The sequence below is a fragment of the Mytilus galloprovincialis genome, chromosome 1, assembly GCF_965363235.1.
Source record: "Mytilus galloprovincialis chromosome 1, xbMytGall1.hap1.1, whole genome shotgun sequence".
Lineage (NCBI taxonomy): Eukaryota > Metazoa > Mollusca > Bivalvia > Mytilida > Mytilidae > Mytilus > Mytilus galloprovincialis.
In genome coordinates, this window is record NC_134838.1 from 122,324,526 (window position 1) to 122,341,384 (window position 16,859).

Here is a 16,859-nt window from a genome sequence, read left to right on the forward strand (position 1 = left end):
TTTTGGGACAAATTATATCAAAATTATAGAAAACTTCATCGGCTCTAACTCAAAATATGGACAATTTTATGTTTAGGGCGTCTTGAAATCTTTTGACAGCTTCCAAAGTGCTAATTTTCAACCTTTTTCAGCTGGACCAAATCACTACTTTCCTTTAAAATTCTGGACCCAAATTTTTTTACAGTGTAATTTCACCCCCCTACTTGCAATTTGAGGCATTAAACATGGAGAAATAAATTTGGAAGGGGTATAAAAATTAATGGCAAGTAACCCACTGTCAACACTAGGGACTATATTTGTGAGCAACGAAAATCAAGGGACGACAATTGTGGTCTCGGACCATTACATATTATTGGGATAGACAATAATTTCAGTTTTTATCGATTGCACAACAGTTTCCACCAACTTATTTTTGTCAGGTGTCACTGTGGGATAAAGGCATTTAGTAGACTCCAGGATTAAATCAAGTTCCTATGATAAATGAGATTCATTTTCTTATATATTCACCAAAAAAACACCAAATGTTGAATGGGGGAAAGTTTAGTGAAAATTGACAAACAAAAAATCTCTCAAGGCAATTAGACTTAAACTTTACAAACCTTTAATGCACATTATATGATTCTAGTCTGTTATTTAACTGTGACTTGTACTTAAAAAATTAGTTCTTAGTGATACATACAGCAAGTAAGTAAAACAAATGAAGGAAAACGTAATTAAAAAAACCCCACCATTTACAGTATGTAAGTTTAGTTGTAATAAAAATGTGATACCATGAGATATATATGTTTATACACTTAAAATATTCAATGAATAATGCCTTTTATAATTGAATCCTGGAAATGTAGGCAAAACTAAATTCATCTCCATCTTCTTCATATTACCAACTGTGTATTTGACCTACACAATGATAAATAATTAATCTAAATGACCTGTTGTATTTATTTCCATGCATTTGACATATCAGCTAAACTAACAGTACTATATAGTAACCAGAATCAAAATCCATGAATATACAATAAATTTGAATGTTATATAGGAGGAACTATATAATTGTCATGTAGAATAGTAGTGTTTAATAGTTGATTATATTTTTTTATTTTTTAGAAATAGTGTAAACGTTTACACTACTTCCAACCTCTACCGCGAGTTTATCGTGTGTCGCTTGAACAGCAATATATCTGGGTTGGTTTATTCTGTCAGTGTCAGACAATAGGCTATACATATGTCCATTGGTTGCGTTTATCTGGTAAATTTTATTGTCTGCCTTACTTGCCACAAATAAAGTGTGTTCGTGAAGGGCCACGCCCCTGGGTGTATTAATTTTGTTAACCCACTTGACTTCTCCTTTATAATCAACACAATGAATGTATCCGTCGGAAACATTCGCTATGAAAACAACTTTTCTGTCATTATCATGAACTAGACGGATTGTGTTGCCTGTAAATTGGCCAAAACTACTATTTTGACCTCTCACTAAATGTGTTATGTTACCATTAAAATCCGTTACAGCAATTTCACCATCGTCGCCTTCACCTAACTCAATAGCAAACGATCTCCGGCTATATGAAATGCTAAATGGTTTATCCTTTATTCCAAAACTTCTCTCTTTCCATAGATTATTGACTTTATCAATCTTGTAAATACGGACCTCTTTTTTGTCTGCAAATGTTATAACAACTTCATCTTGAGAAACGGCAGCAATGCCTCGTGGCTCGTCTGTTAATTCTTTCTTCGTTAAAAAATCGTACCATTCTGGTTTGAAAACTTTGAGACATTTGTTCTTGCTGTCGATGACAAGCAGACGACCATCTTGTAAAATAGTCATTCCTCTAATTCGGGTCATAGCGGTTTCTCCAGGTGCAGTACTGGGTCTTTCGGTAACTAACCTTCCTCTGTACAAGTCTTTTACTGGATTCAGTATGACATTGACCTAAATCAAAACGTTATCAGCATACAATGCAAATTTTGTATTGTCATATAAAACGCACAATATTGAGCAGTACAATTATAAATCATTATTTTGTATGGTTATTTCTGTACTTATTCATTATCCTTTGTGGTATCACAATAGCAATGGATACAATAGTTTACCAAATTGCAGTTCGAATTCTTCTCCAACAAACTGATCAACTGGTAAAATATTTTAAAAAATTGCTCAAGTGAATGATTGTTAGTATGAAGTGAGTGTTGTGAAATAAAAAGTAATACTTGCCATCCAGCTCCAGTAAGTTGAAGTCTTTGTTATGAATAAAAACAAAATTATGACTTACTATCATATGACTCACTTTCATAAATAGAATCATATTCAAAACAGTGTGGCTGTGGCCATTGATTGACGACCTAAATTATCCCATTGACTGGGACATATTAGGTGAACGTTTGTCTGTAACGACCACTGCTCACTACTTACTTATAGAATTGAAACTGTGGGGTCACCATATAAATCAAAACATTGTGTTATTACTGATTAGTTTTTCTAATTACTTTATTCAGGTGTTGAGAACCTTTTTTTGTGGCCCCACAGTTTAAGTGTCTTTAACAAATACATAGTGAGCAGCGGTCGTTACAGACAAACATTCACATAATCTGTTCCAGTCAATGGGATAATTTAGCTCGTCAATCAATGACCACAGCCACACTGTTTTGAATATAATTCTAAATAGTTCAAACCATTGTTTTGTAATTCTATAATTTATAGCTCTCTTTTTCAACAGCAAGTTAGTGTGCAATTGTAATTTGACACTTTTTCTTAATCAATTACTAATCTGCTACTATTAAAGGGAAATAATTTACATTAGCGTAAAATCAGCAAAATTTTTGTTCTGTCTGACAAATATCAACTTCCTTCATTAAATAAGTAATTTGTTTGTAACATTATTTCCATGATTATAAAACTATTATCCTCTGTCCTTAAAATGACGCTCAAATTTATTTTTAAGTTGATTAACAAATTTTGAAAAAAAATCTTAAATAATTAAAAACCTATTATGGCACATTCAAAGTTCTATAAATCATACAGATTCCTCTGTAGATAAAGAAGGTATCTCCAGCTCAGTTGACAGCAATTCTTTAAAAACATGAATTTTTATTGATATGGTACAATGATAGATTAACTGTATTGCTAAACTTTGAATTGTTCAAAGTACTTATGGTTTTCTACCACAGTGAAATAAATAACGTAAACCGGTAAGCAGTATTTGGCAAAACCTTTCGTAATTTCGTGTCCTCAAAGCTCTTCAACTTAAGATAAGATAAGATAAGAAAACTTTATTTTGATTCGGCATAAGTACAAATAAGCAACACAAGCTCTAAGGAGCTTTTGACCGAATATAAAAACATATAAATAACATAAAAACAGTGCATTATTTTAGACATATAAAACAACCTGTAATACAAAGTTGAAATCTCACATACATAGCATGCAATAAAAATAAGCAACAAATTATCGAATGAAGTAAAAACATGCTAGACCAGAGCAACCAAAAAGCAGCTATACTTATATAATGCTATCACGTGACTTATGTAAAATGGACGTGTAAATTTTTCGCTCTCATGAAATTTCAAAATGTGATTATATAGACCTTTTATTGTGAACAAAAACATTGTCAAATAAAATTGAGAATGGAAATGGTGAATGTGTCAAAGAGACAACAACCCGACCATAGAAAAAAATAACAGCAGAAGGTCACCAACAGGTCTTCAATGTAGCGAGAAATTCCCGCACCCGGAGGCGTCCTTCAGCTGGCCCCTAAACAAATATATACTAGTTCAGTGATAATGAACGCCATACTAAACTCCAAATTGTACACAAGAAACTAAAATTAAAATAATGCAAGACTAACAAAGGCTCATAAATGACAAAGGATAAACAGAAACAGAAAAAACGAAAAGAAAGGGAACAGGGGCAGCAGTGGTAGTGATTCGCAACAAGACTGTAAACCAAAACATTTCAAACTCGAGGACCCAACGAGTAGTAATCACGATACCAGTATATCGGTGAGTGAATTGTTGAATCAAACTAACTCTATATTATACGACCCGAGTGAAAAATTTGATGAACTTGATAACAGTGTATTTACTAAATTTATCTCCTGCTCAATAAAATCCGCCAAAGACACCAAAGCCATCAAAGCCACCCAAGACACCAAAGTCAAATACGAAAGAAATAAAAAGGGCATCAAGCAGCAATCCACAAAAACAAACGCGTCGCCGGATTCTCTCGTTTCCGATAAAATAGATACATTTATAAAAGTTGTTCAAGATTTGAAAATTGGTCAAGAGGGTATGAAACGCATGTTTGAGTCTAAACTTGACAAATTGAAAACTGATTTCATTGCTAGTGTTGACAACAAAATTAGGACACTTCGTGATGAAATATTACTAGACCTTGCTAGAGAAACTAACCGTTCCGATTAAATAATCAATACTATCCAGTCAATTCAATCACGTATAGACAATGTCGAAGAACAAGGAAAGCAGATCAACTCTCGCCTAGTACTACGTGTCGTTTGTTTTCTCTTATTTTTGAGTGTAAATTCACATTGCGATAAGACTTGTCACGGTACTTATCTATCCCAAATTCATGTATTTGGTTTTGATGTTATATATATATGTTATATTTGATATTCTCGTGGGATTTTGTCTATGTGTGTTACATTTTAGTGTTATGTCGTTGTTCTCTTATATTTAATGCGTTTCCCTCGGTTTTAGTTTGTTACCCCGATTTTGTTTTTTGTCCATGGATTTATGAGTTTTGAACAGCGGTATACTACTGTTGCCTTTATCTAGTAAAATATTAAAGTTTGTATAACATCATATCTCTGTCAATAAAATCAAAACATTTCTACAGATCAATGAATGCAACAAATACTGATTTATTATTTCTGATGACACTATTCAAAGTAAATATATGGTCTTCACATGATCTATTTTTTCTAAACCCATTTTGTTCGTTGGCAAGAATATCATTATTTTCAAGATGACTGACGATCCGTTGGTTAATAAATTAAACAATTTGCTAGTGCACGACAAAAGACTTATACCTCTGTAGTTCATTGGTACTCGGAGATCTAATGACGGGTCCTTTTCAAGATTGGACATATGATGGCTTTTCTTCAGATGGTTGGAATTATACTGGTGTCAAATATTAGTTGGGAGAGTTGTTGTAATGTTTGAATGACTATCGGGTACTTTAAAACGCCGTACGGAATTTGGTCGGGTCCACCTGCTGATTTTGATTTTGCATGCATCACTATATTAGTTATTTCATCAATCGTAATACTAGTATTAGAGTTTAAATCTTCATTCGGCATAAATAACGGATCTTCCATTTCAGATTCCAATAAATTTTTATGAAATTTTGACTGATTATAATGGTCATTTTCAAATTCGGTGTTGTTTTTTCCCGTTGTATAGATTTTCAAAATCGATACGCCATTTGTTAAGTACGTCCTGTTCGTTCGTTAAGACTTCACCAGATTCATCAACGACTTTCATCGGAATATCCTTAACATTTCTAGGACCAAGCTTTCTGATCTTTTCCAAGAACTCATTAGGGTTTGTTGTAACTATTGTTTCAATACATACTGCCATAGCTTTCTTGTATGTGCGTTTCGTTCGTCTGAGTTTTTTTTTTTTATCAAAAACATCTCTCGCTTGACTGTACTCGCGTCTGAGAGCTGATTTAACATTTCGATTTCCGCCACATTGTATAAAATCCTTTTCTTTGTGTCGCATATCATTCAATAATTTCGTTAGGTTATCATTCCAATACGGTGTCCGGTTTTTAAGTCTTTTATTGGCTCTATCATATCCAGTTTTCGGTATTTTTTCGTTCATTTCAGTTAAAATTTCAGTGCACAAATTGTCATAAATTTTGTCTACATTATTTTGGGTTTCCCTACATCGCTCAATTTTATCAATTACCTCAAATAGTGCGGACCTTCTAATATCGCTTTCCATGAAATCTAACGGAATGCGGTCAAGCTTGAAACGCGGTTTGCTGTTAGTTTGATCTTTAATCCCATACGAAATTCCATGATGCGTTACTTTAAATTCACACATAATTACCGAATGATCAGGTAATTTTGATTTGTCACCAATTAGTCCTAGCAACCTATTGTCGTCAACAAATGACTGAATAGTTAACACCTTAAAGTAATTCAAATATTCATAAATATTATGCGGGACGCATATATAATCTAGTAAGGCTTTCCCTTTTTTCGATATAGAGGTAAAATTGTCGTTAGGAAATCTTCCGTTGAGTACACAAAATTTTGCTTCATTCAGAAAATCTAGTAGTTCGTGTCCGTGCTGATTGATACTTTTGTCTAACGGTTGTCTTTTGGGTAGATTATCGATATCATTCAATTTTTCCGGAAGAGATCAAATTCGTGAATTAAAGTCTCCTATCAAATATATTTCATCATTCTCGTTGTTCATATATATTTGCGATAACAGATGTGCATAGAAACTTTGAGCATCACGGCCTCTACTTGAGATCTCTGGAGGCAAATAACACGGAAATACAATAAATTCAAATTCAGTAGAACGGCCGGTAAATTTAATTCCAAGAATTCCATCAAATGACTTATCAACCACGGAAATATCAAAATGTTCAATTAGCCAGTTTTTAACTAGTACCCCGACTCCACCAGATGCTTTAGGCGCCTTTCTGTGTATTTTAGATCTATTAAAGCCAAACCATGTATACCCAGCTGGACATTTAATTTTATCTTCGTTAGTAAGATGAGTTTCATATAGGGACATTATATCACAATTAGTTGCTTTAATAATTTCTATTCTCAATGTACTGTTTTCATTAGTCCATCCACAAATATTTAAATGCCATAGTTTAATGGAGTCAATAGGCCGGGTGGGCTGTTACGATTGATCGTTTTCTTGGGTTTAAGGTTGTATAGTTTGTTGAAAATTTCCCTGTTTACTGCGTCCGTTTGCATCAACACGTAGGCTTCTTGCTTGGGCATTAGATAGATTACGCAACACTGCAAGTGCATTCATTTCGATCAAGCGTTCTATTCGAGATTTACTGCTTTTTATGTAGACTTTATTGTGTACAGCATTGTCTTTTAGTTTCATTTTGTTTCTCAGAACTTGTATTTTTTCATGCGTGTTTCGAAAGCTTATTTTTACGATTCCGGGTCTGTTGGTTGATCTTGTTGGTAAGCGTACCGCACCAGTTACTCGGACGTTTTAAGTAACCTCATCTCCATGAGCGGAAATTAAGCTCTCGGTTTTTTTGTATCAGATTTTCATGCTCTGTAACCGGAATACCACTGGCTGTTATTGTTATTTCATTGTTATCTAATGGGTTTAAAGGTTGTACTGTAGATAATATACCGTTATCATTACTGTTTACTAGGTGAGATTTTATCTGTTTTCCTTGTTCTTCGACATTGTCTATACGTGATTGAATTGACTGGATAGTATTGATTATTTAATCGGAACGGTTAGTTTCTCTAGCAAGGTCTAGTGATATTTCATCACGAATGGTCCTAATTTTGTTGTCAACACTAGCAATGAAATCAGTTTTCAATTTGTCAAGTTTAGACTCAAACATGCGTTTCATACCCTCTTGACCAATTTTCAAATCTTAAACAACTTTTATTAATGTATCTATTTTATCGGAAACGAGAAAATCGACGCGTTTGTTTTTGTGGATTGCTGCTTGATGCCCTTTTTATTTCTTTCGTGTTTGACTTTGGTGTCTTGGGTGGCTTTGATGGCTTTGGTGTCTTTGGCGGATTTTATTGATCAGGAGATAAATTTAGTTAATACACTGTTATCAAGTTCATCAAATTTTTCACTTGAGTCGTATAATATAGAGTTAGTTTGATTCAACAATTCACTCACCGATATACTGGTATCGTGATTACTACTCGTTGGGTCCTCGGGTTTGAAATGTTTTGGTTTACAGTCTTGTTGCGAATCACTACCACTGCTGCCCCTGTTCCCTTTCTTTTCGTTTTTTCTGTTTCTGTTTATCCTTTGTCATTTACGAGCCTTTGTTAGTCTTGCATTATTTTAATTTTAGTTTCTTGTGTACAATTTAGTTTAGTATCGCGTTCATTATCACTGAACTAGTATATATTTGTTTAGGGGCCAGCTGAAGGACGCCTCCGGGTGCGGGAATTTCTCGCTATATAAACTACAATTACGCACTAACTTGCTGTTTAGCTGTAAATTATAGACTTATAAAACAATGCTTTGAACTATTCATTGATAAAATATAGATAGGAGTTTTTATGTCAAAGGTATACTTACTAAATCAGTGACTCATATTATAGTAAGTCATTATATTGTTTGTAATTCATGACAAAGACATCAACTAACTAAAGCTGGATGGCAATTATTACTTTTTATTTCACAGAACTCACTTCATACTAACTATCTTTCACTTGAGCAATTTGTTAAAATATAATTACCATTTGATCAGTTTGTGGGAGAAGTATTCGAAGTGCAATTTGGTAAACTGTTTAGCAATTGCTATTGTGATACCACAAAGGTTACTGTCTAATAGACATGTTCACCATAAACCGATACCGAAACCGATCCCAAAGCCAACAATAGTAGTGAGGTAAATAGTGAATGTTTATATTGTTTAATTAACTCAACCCTTTACTCCATTATATGGTTTGATATTTGAGTTAACAAGGTTGACTATTACTTCAATTCAACAATTTACATGAATCTATCCCATATATAAAGACAAAAATTACCTAATGCTTTACCATTCAAAGTAATTTTGAATGCTTCGCTCTCGTTATCAAATTCGTGTTAGAATATAATTTGAACCTGGTGCACTCGATATATAATTTTGTTGATAAGTCTGCTTGACTGTTTGCATCAAAACAGTGACTGTTTGATTCCATAACAAGTTGCGGATATATTAAATGTCATGTGCAATAATGCTTATATGTATTTTTAACCGGATTTTTGTGACAAAAATGTCGGTTATTAATTTGGGGATGTACGGCGGGCGGGCGGGCGGGCGGGCGGGCGGGCGGGCGGGCGGCAATCAAATGTTGTCCGTGCATTAACTCATGAACCGTTCAACCAAAGCTTTTAAAATTTTAATATGTTATTACTGACAGCTATTCGAAGGTCAAGTTCAATAATGGCGATTTTGACTTTTACCGTTCAGGAGTTATGGTTCTTGAAAGATTGAAAAATGGAGTTGTCCGTGCATTTACGCATGAACTGTTCTACCAAATCTTCCCAAATTTTAATATGTTGTTACTTATGAAAGAATGGAGGTCAAGTTCAATGATGACGAATTTGACTTTTACCGTTCAGGAGTTATGGTTCTTGAAAGATTGAAAAATGGAGTTTCCAGTCGTGTCCGTGCATTTATGCATGAACTGTTCTACCAAAGCTTCCGAAATTTTAATATGCTGTTACTGATGACAAAATGGAGGTCAAGTTCAATAATGACGATTTTGACTTTTACCGTTCAGGAGTTATGGTTCTTGAAAGATTGAAAAATGGTGTTTCCCGTCGTGTCTGTGCATTTACTCATGAACCATTCAATCTAAGCTTTTCAAATTTTAATATGTTGATACTGATGACAAAATGGAGGTCAAATTTGATATTGACGATTTTCACTTTCACCATTCATCAGTAATGGTTCTTGTGATATTGTCAGGACACAAATAAATGTTAATAAATCCGGTTTGCTGTCGTTGTGACAGCCTCTTGTTATATGATTCATTAAATTTTCATGGGTTTCAGGGGGAAAAATGTTTTATTTGATTGTGGTTAGCCCAACCAACGAGAAAAACAACAACATATACAACTGATGTTGTTATTTTCAATAGTTTCCAAATTCATTGGATCAACAAAATGACATTTGCCAGCAATACATATGACATGAATTCAAATTCTTCTGAATTACCGGTGAAACAGTAGATAGTTTTAATAAAGTATATTTGAAACTAATGGGAGAGCTAAACAGAATAAGACAGAGGAATAAAAAAGTGGATCTTACAAACTGACAAAAGAATCGTTTAATCGTTTTGATTTGGTTTAATATGATTTTACCTTACATTTGAACAAATGGCTTAGATGTTTTATGTAAGCATCATTAGTTCATGAAATTTGACCAATTCTTCATCAAGCTTTCAGATCAATGATTACGTTGCCTTCAGCTGAAGAATATAAATCGATGAAGGGTGATTGGGCAGAGTTGGAAGAACTTGTTCGATCTATTGATGGCACCTCCCATAGAGTAAATCGACCAACTAAAAACCAGGCATTGTTTTTTACTGGACATCGTCATATAAACTGTATTTATATACAAGTCATATTAGACACAGGAAAGAAAAAAAGATACATCAAAACTAGTTTCATATGTAGTAATAATGACGTGATGACTTACAAATCGGTCAGTCCACACGAGTAATAACCGTTTCCACTTGATTGATACTTACTCGGCGACACCATATATCCATCTGAACATCATATTGCTTGATCATATAGTGTAAGGCAGCTACGCAATCAAACTGCAATAATCCCCGATCAACGCAAATTTGGCATAGAAAATATTCGTGCAAGAAGAGTTAAAGTAGGTTCTTTTTATAGAAAGAGACGGAACGATATTGTACCTATTGGAGAACTATGTGCAGCTTCTTCCTTACGTGGAAACTTACTTCATGATTAATGTACATCATAAATAATATGTATAAACATCTTAAATATATATTACTTGCACGTATAGTAATATATGTAATAATGGTTGAATTTAACTTTAACGTTTTTTTAAAGATTCAAGTGAATTGATGAATTGTAGTAATACTCCATCTAGTGTATGCAAATTTCAAACAATATTTGAATTATTTAACATTATAAACTTTTATCATTTACTATTTTGGGTTTTGGTATCGGTATCGGTTTCGGTTTCGGTATTGGTGAACATGTCTAATGTTAATCATCATACTTAAAAGGATTATTGAAACTACTTTTCCTTTCTTGAAGATGTTCTGTTTGTTCCTTCTATAGAATAACTATCGTAGTAATTGGTTCGATATGTGCATGTTTTGCAGTAATGTATCCAGGTTTAGTTAACGTAATATTCTCATAGCTTAAGGATGTACTTAGGTGAGGTTTTGGAATTTGTGTCAGAAATTCGGACTCCTTTGTGTTTTTCCATACAATACAATGTAAAATATTTTGCCACCCATTTATTTTTTCATATATAAGACTTAATAGCTCATGAAAGGTCATTTACCAAAATTTTAGAAGATTCTTGATTTTCTTTCTTTTGTTTTGAGACCCAAATAATACCAATGCAAATATAAGGTAAAAGTCCGAGTCAGCCTTTTCCCGCCATATTTTAAATCTCAAATATCTCGAAAAGGAGATCAATGACCTATCAATATTTTTAGCTTATCTTTATCCTTAATTGATGCTCTACCAGCTTATAGTATCAATTTTAATTTCTTAATTTCTTAATTTTTACCTAACCTCACCTAAGTACATCCTTAACTGTGCATTGCGCAAAATCGAAACTTGTATCTGTTACGAAAAATGCACAAATACATCCGATAGATAGGTTTCGTCATATTGCTATTGTGGAGTATCACTGAGCTGCTCAATTTTACAAAAATGCAGGCTCGATTTTACAAATATGCAGCCTTTTAACTTCAGATTGTAGCTACCAGCTAACCAAACAGGGGGGAAAACCCGATAATCGGTACATATGACTTTGATGTATTGAAATTACTAAGAAATAGATCAATCGATATCCGACTAGATTATTAATCAAATTGTTTTTAAGGATTTGTAATTCGTTACTTCAACCTCAGCAACTATGATTTTCTAATGTCGATTTAACCTCGTACCGACCTCATACAAAGGCTATTATTGTATAATAAAATTATTTCTTATCAGTAGGCTAGGAACACTGAGCATTGCTGATGCCTTCAATAACTGAGAGCTTTATTCCCCGCGCACGTTTCGGATCAAGAAGGGGGGGGATGAAGATATTATTTTCAATATTTACCTGTGCTTTCTTTTTCGTGCTATCCTGTACCACACTACTCGCAGGTCGGATTTCCAGACTTGAGTCCCAAAGCTTCAGAGGGCACAACTGGTGGTCCTTAGTAGCTTTTACTAAATGATGTCTCCCCGAACATTCAGTACAATACATCTCTCTACATGAGGCACATAAACTAACAACTTCCATTTTTTCTTCACAAATTTCACAATTTCGTCCAATTTTAAAGCTTGACGCACCAGAAGCATCAGGTGATAAACGTAAAAGAATGTGCGACTTCGTAGCATTTTGTCTTGTATGAACCTTTGTACATCCTGCACAGAAACACTGGGTACACTCAACACAATATGTTGTTTGAGTTAGGGGTTTATTACACCCGTCACAGTTTCCAACGTCCATAGTTTTCCCTGAAATAGTAGTAAACAGATTGGAAATATAATTGTAAAGAGACATGGTATATGATTGCTGATGAGAAAATTTCCACAAAAGTTCAAACGATGTGTATGTAAGTTATGGGTAAGCCCCGACATGGAAAATGTGAAAACCAGAGGCAAAAGATACCAAAGTGATATTCAAACTCGTAAGCCGAAAATAAACTGACATCTCCATGACAAATAACAGTACACAAAACACAATATAGAAAACTAAGACTGAGAAACACAAACCCCACCAAAACTGGGGTGATATCAGTGGCTCCGGCAGAGTACACATATCCTGTTCAAAATATTGCACCGTCGTGTGGCTCATGTTAGTACAACCCGGTGATAAGTTTAATTCGGTAAATAATGTATCAACTTTAACAATAATGACGACCTGATTTCTTTCATATGAAGTTACAGAACCAACGAAATACACCGAGGTACAGCCTCCCGACTTAGGAAAAGCACATAAAAAGGTGGAAGAGTGAAAATGGACTTTGCACATGGTTGAGGCCACACGGTGACCTTTAGTTCTTTAATAACTTTTAGTTGAGTAGATTTGTTTCATTTGCAATTTTGCCAAACAAATCATGTTCTCCCTGTCTAAAGCACCTGATAAACGCATGAAATTGGGCAATCCAGAGGTGCAGTCAAACTCATAAATCGGAAATAAACTGACAACGCCATGGCTAAAAATGAAAAAGTCAAACAGATGAACAATAGATGACACAACATAGAAAACTAAAGAATAAACACCACCAATAACTAGGGGTGATCTCAAGTGCTCCGGAAGGGTATGCAGATCCTGCTCCACTTGTGGCACCCGTCGTGTTGCTCATGTTATTACAAATCCGGCAAATAGTCCAATTCGGTAGGTCACATTCATGAAAGGGAAGGAGATTGTAGTTACGACGCAAGGAACATATCCGATATCATTTGTGAAACGGTTATTTCATAACGGTCACCAAACTCGTGATGGCGTCCGTAAAATTTACGAAGGGAGAATTTTAACTTCATCCGATTTGGAACTCTTGATTTAATAGCTTCATTGTAAGCAGCAACCCTCTATCAAGAAAATCATGATAGCAAATGTAAGCACGGGAATATCGTATTAATTGGGAGACATATACCCCGTATGCAGGAACATGATTACTTACTATTTAGTTTTTAAGAATTCTACAGATACAGTCCCAATCCAATAGCTGTATCTGATTAATGATTTAATTAATTTGTTTTATTGAAATCACTGACTTGATAATTCAACAGTTTAACATAAATTACGTTGAAGGTTTAAATTGTTATTTTGAATACTGGTATAGCGAGTCTTTTGAAAAATACACCATAATGAGTAGTCAAAGATACAACACAAAAGTTTATTACGATAAAAAATCAAATTATTGGTTATCCTGTGATGTGTTTCTGTAAATTTGCAAAAAGAATGAATAAAATTGAACTCATCTGAAAAGAATTGATAAATTTTTAAACATTTTTGATCTAATCTTAATTACTGTGTAAAAAAAAATCGGTGGTTTTAAAACCCAAAGACGTAAACGTAAACAAACAGTAAAGTGGATTAAAAACAGGTAAGTAAAATCCTTGTGCGATTATTTGTCAAAAACATTTTAACCAATATTTATCTATGTTTTTTTCTATTATTAAAGGTTTCTTGTGATAAAGGTAGCAAGTGTTCTTTTGTGTTTCTTTTCAACTTTATATTTGGCATATCCTTTTACAATCGTCAACGAGGCATATATCACATGCATACAACATTATTTTGACATTTATAGTAAATTGCAGCATGATGACGACATAGAACGAGATCACTAGAATCGTAATCAAATAATAAATGTCTACTAAAAGGATAGAAACAACAAAAGTGAAGATGAGACTACTTTCAAACTATATCAGTAACCAATGTAATTGAAATAGTTGACTTGACAATGACGATATATTCTGATTATACAGTTTTAAAAATTATTAGTACAGAAGTACAAGGGATATTGTGTTCCTAGATATACAATTCCGTGATTAGGAGAGTAAAAAAGTGTCAACCTTGTCATATTTTCTAATTTTTCAAGTTTGATTATCTTGTATACCACAATACAATTTGCAACACTAAATAACAACAATGCCTTAAGTTTGATATATTTATTTTGTCTTCTTTATTAAATCTTCCATTATTTTTCAACATGATGTGTAACAGAATAATTTTAATTTGCATACATTAATTACATAATCACATACAAATAATTATAACATTTAAAAGTAGTTTTGTGTCTTGACGTTTTATGGCTTTCCAAAATGTTTGAAAATTTAGTTAGAAAATATAGTTTCATATCCCCAAAGCATGAATTAAATCTCTATTTTCAATAAAGGCAACAGTAGTATACTGCTGTTCAAAAGTAAAAAAATATTTTAAGCAATAATAAATGTGGGTCACAAAACCAAATCCGAGGGAAACACATCAACTATAAGTAAACTCATCATAGATACCAGGAGATAAGAGGAGAGCAACTGAACAACATAAACACTGAACTGCTACAAAAACAAACGCCAACGTACATTGACTCTTTGATAACACCTGCCATATTCCTGCCTTGGTACAGGATATTTTAAGAAAAATGGTGGCTTGCACCTTATTTTATGGCTAGCCAAACTCCCGCTTATATGGCAAAATTTCGCTAAAAGGACAACATGAAAATGATTACCTTTAGTAATGATCAATAATACTTTGCATAGCATATGCGTTATCACTACCAACATCATCATTTAATGAATAGACATCAAGTTATCAATATATTTTAAATGAAGTCGGGACTATGAATCTGTTTAAGAGTTCTGTTAAGATGGTGATGATATCTTGGTTCTTATAAGAGCTAGAATAACTGTTGATGGCTATTTCAAAAGGGTTGCATTTTTAAATACTTCTCTATTCATATTTTTTATTATCAGTTTCCCACATCTTTCAAATTAACCTAAAAGTTTGATTTTCATAATGGCTGGTGGTTGCTGATATCAATTTATTTTTGCATTTCATCTATTTGTTTCCACTGTGAGCTATGATATGCTTCAGTATGTCTGTATGTGCCAACTTACTCCCATCACAGTAACAACAACTGAACTAGTAAGTCATTCGCATTGTGGACTGGACAATATAAACATTTGAAAAATGAATAAAGTTGAAAGGTACAAGTTATAAAATACAAATTATTCGTAAAACTAGTAAAGGTCAAATAAGAACAACGCAAAATAATATATCAAAGGCATAGAGCTACAAACAATGGCACAGTTTATAAGGGAATAAAATTGAACATGCAGACACAATACATTCAAAACAACTGTGTTCAAGAAGTCACAAGAAGTTACAGAACACTGGAAAGACTGAAATGAATGCAAAGTCACTGAAACCTTACAAATACACCAACAAGTAAATAAAAAATATAAAAAACATACCAAACGGAATGCACTGTTGTTATTGGGGCTTGTAAAATGGAAGTTACAATAAACAGAGAACGCGTGTTAGGGGACACCGTTCACATAGTTGCTGTTTTATTCAAAATCCAATTGATAAGTACACCCTATTGAAATGATATCAACATGGAATAAACCATTCAGAAAAGTTTGTAGTAACTACAGTGTAGTTGAACATATCTTTTAATAAGTCATGTACCATTAAAAATATAAAAAAGGTACGAAATGCTTCTAGTTTACAACATCTACACCACCAATTGAACAATGTAGTGATTTATTCACTTTACATTAGTGTAAAGCTCCTTGCACGTCTATATACTTTTAATATACAAATATGTGTATCGAGAGTTTTGAATACAGTTAGATTTCGATTGAGAGGCACAAACATCGAAATATAAAAGTTTATACATACATGTACGTTAAAACGAATTGTCTTCAATATTTGATCTATTTAATCACCAATCAATATACCATACTAGCTGCATCATTATGCCTGAATTGCTAAGCCATTACTAAATCTAAATTCACAGTTTCGAACTCAGTCAACTAAAACATATATTATTTACTCTATACAATTTAAACTTTTTTACTATCTACCTGCGTAGAATTATTTTTAGATAAGAGTATAATTTTTTTCTGAATATGCAATTTAATTACTTAGTACTTATTTAATCCCAATCAATTATTTCATTGGTATAATTTTTGTCTTTTTGTTGTTAAATTAGTAAGCAACTATGTAAAATTGACTGCTTGAATTGAAAGAAAAGTGATTGTCATTTTGATTCATCGCAAACTCATTTTCCGCACATCATAATATTAAATTCTATAGGGTATAATATAAATATCAAACGTTTTTCAGCAATTATACACATCATTATAAAAGTAAAATATCATCCGGTGGTAAATGTTTCTTAAAATTTCAAATTGCTCTTGGTTTTGTAAAATATTGCACCAGT

General features: G+C 33.2%; 1 long non-coding RNA gene across 1 annotated transcript; it reads right to left on the reverse strand.

The window, feature by feature from the left end:
• Positions 1-921: 921 nt before the first annotated feature.
• On the reverse strand, positions 922-16,444 carry LOC143056324 (uncharacterized). Its single transcript, XR_012972299.1, has 3 exons — positions 16,316-16,444; positions 12,020-12,420; positions 922-1,930 (listed from the first exon to the last, which is right to left on the reverse strand). It is a non-coding gene; the product is annotated as an uncharacterized LOC143056324 (long non-coding RNA).
• Between the last annotated feature and the right edge of the window lie 415 nt (positions 16,445-16,859).